This window comes from Theobroma cacao, chromosome 3 (assembly GCF_053813885.1).
Source record: "Theobroma cacao isolate CCN51 chromosome 3, ASM5381388v1, whole genome shotgun sequence".
In the NCBI taxonomy this organism is placed as follows: Eukaryota; Viridiplantae; Streptophyta; class Magnoliopsida; order Malvales; family Malvaceae; genus Theobroma; species Theobroma cacao.
Window position 1 is genome coordinate 6764219 of NC_142641.1, and position 5224 is coordinate 6769442.

Below are 5224 nucleotides of genomic sequence, written 5' to 3' on the forward strand. Positions count from 1 at the left end.
ATTGCATCAGAGGACCAGTAGACAGAGTGCTTCGAAAGTTTGCATTCTAGACATTGTGAGTAAACTTACTGTCATTTTAATTATCTAGGGTGGTTTTTAGATGCTTTCATGAATTCTATGGAAAAAGGAATTTAAAAAGGTAAATTTTCATGTTTTATGAATAAATGAGTTTCAATGAAATTAATTTATAAATTGTTTTGGAATTAATAATGATTTTGAAAAATAGAGTACACGAAGACTGTTAATTGTGGCAATTTGATTGTTTAAATTGACTGGCTTATGATAAATCGAGCATGATTGGCTAGTTGGCAATTGTATTTAAATGCGAATTGTTTGGTTGCCTTGAAAAACTGCGAATTACAAAATTGCCATATCATGTTATTGAGTTTTATTATATGGTGGATTATATATTAATTAATCACTGCAGTAGGGGATTTCTGTGGACCAGCCTTTTAGAGGGGCACGGTAAACCCCATTATATTCTTACCTTGAACGGAGAGGCGCGTAGGGTATCTCCTAGGGTAAAGCTTAGGATTCACTTCACGCCAAACCACCACGTGAAGGGGAACTCAGCCAACGCTAAGGAACGGCTATGTTTTCAAAACAAAAACATGATTTATGTGAAATGCGAATTTTAATAGCCTTGGCGGTCTCGGTAGGATGCCTCGGCCAAGGTGTCCTCGAGAATGGATTTATGGCACAAGCCTAGATTTTTATGAGATTCATAAGCCTTTTTACGTATTTTGAACGAGATGTGTTCTAATTGTATAACCCAGTTTATGATGATTTACTTTATTGTCTCCATGTACTTAACTCTAGATGTTTATGATGATGTCTGTTTACTCATTGGGATTTTATAATCTCACCACCCTCATTTTCACCCATTTCAGGTTCAGTATAGACTGTAGATAGCTGATCTCATCGAGGACTACAGTGGGATATGCATTTTCCAAATCGTAGGTTCACAGTCATCTTTACTTTTGTTTATTTGGGGGCCCTCTTGTTATTGTAAATTAAATTAAATATTTTGACTTACTGTATTTCAGTATGTATAAATTTATTTAGCTTTTATGCTATAAAAATTATTCACGTATAACTCTATAAATATTGTTTTATAAGAAAATAGAATATTTTACTTAATATTTTTTTTATTTTTTTATTATATTCAAATAACCATAATTTCGTTTTAAATGAAGATTTTAGACTTTTAAACTCATTTTGAATATGAATTATGTGTTTTGTACTTGTATATTACGTTTTAGCCAGTTTCAAAATTTTTGAGAAAAATGACCAAAATACCCATGTGAGACAAAAAATTAATATTTTATTTGTTTAAAGTTGGAAACAGCTTAAAATCTTTTAGAACACGATATTTGACAATGGTTGCTCACAAGGGAACAGAGAAACTGATAGTAAAGCCTTGCGGGGTTTCGGGTTGACATTCCGGGCAATGAGTGTCTACCGGAACACCGCGGCGGTTGTCACGGGCTCGAGGGGAGTATCGGGTCATGACATCATCACACTATCCATTTCATAACATAAAAACATTTCATAAAGGCTTCTTCCCATGCAAGTTATTGAAGAAAAACCAATAAAACGTTTTAGAGGATTCAATCAAACATAAACGTGTATATCCCAAAACATTTTAATGCAAGTTCACTCACCTAACAACAACAAGATATTAAGTTGCTGTTTGTTCGGAGGTGTCTTTAACTATTTTTACTAGCCGGTCACTTGTTATTTACTCTGGCATGCCACCACAGTACTCTAACCTTATCTTTGCACTTCCTAACAATAATACGAACTCAATATATTTAATTTTATACGTATACGAACAACACTTCAATCAATTAATCCTTACTCAAATTTATATTTTTCATCCTATCATGAAACCATCTTCAATTAACTCACATCTTAATACATTTTTACTAAAATTACTTATATCCATTGCTTATGTAATTCCTTAAATTATATCACCGGCAACTTGATTATGATGTCACGTGTCACGACCCGGAACTCCCCATCGAGCCCGTGACAACCGCCGCGAAGCCTCGACAAACATTCTTCACCCCGAATGTCGATCGAAACCTCGCAAGGCTCTCGTATCAGCTTTCGCACTTCCCCGGTGAGCAATAGTTATCAAATAATCAAAATACGAAGGATTACAAATCATTTCCAAATCATAACATAACATATTGTTTTTTTTTTTTTGCTCACAGGGGCATTTTCGTCATTTTTATCGAAAACCTCGAAACTTGCTAAAAATGTAGTAGGTAAGCCGAAAATATATATTTAATGATTAAAAAAAATTAAGTATCTAAAACGTTCATTTGAAGTGAAAATTTGACCATTTGAATATGATAAAAATATTCAATAAAATAAACTATTTTCTTGTAAAATAATTTTCATAAAACTATCGGTACATAATTCTTATAGTGTAAAAGATAATTATATTCATATATACTATAAAACAAATAACCAAAGCATAAAATTTCTTTTACAGTGACACGTGGGCCCATATCTATCCAAAATGCATCGGAAGCTGGAAACCTACAGCTTTTACCGATTCGAGTCCAAATGAAGGTCCTTGTTCGAGTCAGCTAACTACGAAATTCCCTGAGCCTGAAATGTGAGGAAATGAGGGTGGTGAGATTATAAAATCCCAGTGAGTAAACAGATACCATCTAAACTATCTAAAGTCGAGTAAATGGAGACAATTAAAATAAATCATCATACTGTAATTTCATTACCATTCAACTCATTTCAACCAAATAAAATCAATCCATAAAAATCGAGTAATCAACTTGGCTTATGAATTTCTTAAAACTTTGGCTCGTGCCAAAACTCATACTCGGTGATACCTTGCGCAGGGCATCTAACCGAGTCCGCCAAGGCTGTTAAAATTTTGTATACACTTAAAATATATTTTTGTTTGAGAAAAATACAGCCGTTCCTTGGCGTTGGCTGAGTTCCCCTTCATGTGGTGGTTTGGCGTGAAGTGAACCCTAAGCTATACCCCAGGAGATACCCTACGCGCCTCTCCGTTCGAGGTAATAATATAATGGAGTTTACCGTGCCCCTCTAATAGGCTGGTCCACGGAACCCCCTCTGCAGTAAATAATTAATATATACTCCACCAATTCAATAAAATTCATTCTAGCATGGCATGGCAATTTATCGTAATCTAGCCTCTCAAGGCTGAATACACAATATAAATAATTATAACACTAAAATCAGTTTAGCCATTCATGCTCATTTATTGTCATAAGCCATTCAATTTAAAACCATAAATTTGCAACACAAACTAGCAGTCTCCAATTACTCTATTTTCAAAACCAATATTCGATTTTCTAGAAAATTTATAAAATCATTTTATAAAATCACAATTTCCCTTAAAACATAACAATTTACCATTTAAACCCATTTTTCATAAAATCACACAGTTGTCTAAAACTACTCTAGATAATTAAGACGATAATAAGTTTACTCACAATGTCTAGAATGCAGACTTTCGAAGCACTCTGTCTACTGGTCCTCGGATGCAATTTCCTTGCCTTTATTGGAGGACTCACCACCTTGACACAATACAAAATCGAGAATTTCTCTAACTTGGTACTAAATCAAAATTAAACTAATTTGGACTACCAATGCATGATATGGAATGCAAAAATGCACTGGTAACTATCTAAACCCGATATTGGCCTAATTCGTCTTATCACCCGATTAAATTCCTAACGGGTTCGTTTAAACTCCAATTTAATTCTTTTCAGTTTCTATACCTCAATTACACCCAAATTAACTTAATGTCCCTCAGTGTGATGTAAATTATCAGTCCCAACAGCAAATTACGAAAATACCCCTAGTGGGTAAAAATTCGTATTTTTGCTCCGAAAATTCCCATTATTTTTCTAGGCTCATAATTCATTATTCCTTAACCAATTCTCCTAGAATAAAATCAAACTCATCCTCACTCACTACATGGTAAATTCAGCCATTAATGGTTGGGGGAGAAAATAAATTCTTTTCTTGTTGTTTTGTTTCTAAATATGCTAAACTAACTAAAAACACTAACATAAATTAAAATCAAATAAATCCAACAACTTTCTCTCTCCTAACCCATTTTTTCAGAATTGAATTCATCATGAAAACATGTAATTTAATCATGGAAAATAAAGAGAAATGCTTGGGAATAAGAAAACTCAAGCTTAATAGAAAAAATCTCACCTTTTTCACTTAATTTCCTTGAAAATTCACACTTTTTCTTTGATTTTCTCTCTCTAGGGTTTTGTTTTCTCCTTTCTCTCTCTTGTTTCTTGCTTGGCCGAATGTTGAAGAAGAAGAATGGGTGGGCTGATTTTTTTTATGCCTTTTTATTGTTTAATGAAATAATATTATTTTATTCATATTTTAAATATTTTATTAATTCATTTTTTTTTCTAGCCATCCACTTGTCCTATTTTTTTCACCATGCATTTCCTTTGACTTATCCAAGTCTTAAGTGAAATTTCCAGATTTTTCCAAAGTTTTGGTGGAGCAAATTTTTCAAAATTACACTTTTACCCCCGAACTTTTCAAAAATTACATTTTTACCCCAAAATTGAAAATTTTCCATAATGCATAATTTTCACTCCTCATACTCATTTCACACTCCAAATAATTAAATTTGATCAAAATCCTTTCAAAAAATTAAATTTTCGATTCTGAATGGTAAAATTACCATTTTACCCTTTTACTCCAAATTATACCGAAATTAAAATTTTTCACTTCTAAACCTCAAATCTTACTCCAATAAGTCAAATGGGGCCAAAAATCTTTTCTAAAAATTTCCATTTTGTCCCCAGGTGGCAAATGACCATTTTACCCCTGGATAGCGAAAATTCCAATTTGACTCCAAATTGATCCTCGAACTCCGAATCACCATATTAACCCATTCTGGGACTTTAAAATTCTTAATTTCATTGTAAATTCTCTATTTGATCTAGTTCGAGGCTTAAATCAACTTTATTGTACCTCTAGGTACAATACCGACTTTTGTAAATTTTTCAAGACTTTCTTAGCATGTAAACATGCTATCCACCACATGTATGTCATCACAAATATTTCTGTAGAGTCGGGCTTGTCATCTTCTCCCCCACTTGGATCAACCATATGATCTTCCTTCTTGATTGACTTTGACATCCGGCTAAATATTAATATTTTAATATTATTTTATTAATAAAATATT

General features: G+C 32.9%; 1 long non-coding RNA gene across 1 annotated transcript; it reads right to left on the bottom strand.

Annotated features, from left to right (window-relative positions):
• Positions 1–2017: 2017 nt before the first annotated feature.
• On the bottom strand, positions 2018–4326 carry LOC148763538 (uncharacterized). Its single transcript, XR_016025535.1, has 3 exons — positions 4225–4326; positions 3492–3575; positions 2018–2622 (listed from the first exon to the last, which is right to left on the bottom strand). It is a non-coding gene; the product is annotated as an uncharacterized LOC148763538 (long non-coding RNA).
• Positions 4327–5224: the final 898 nt, after the last annotated feature.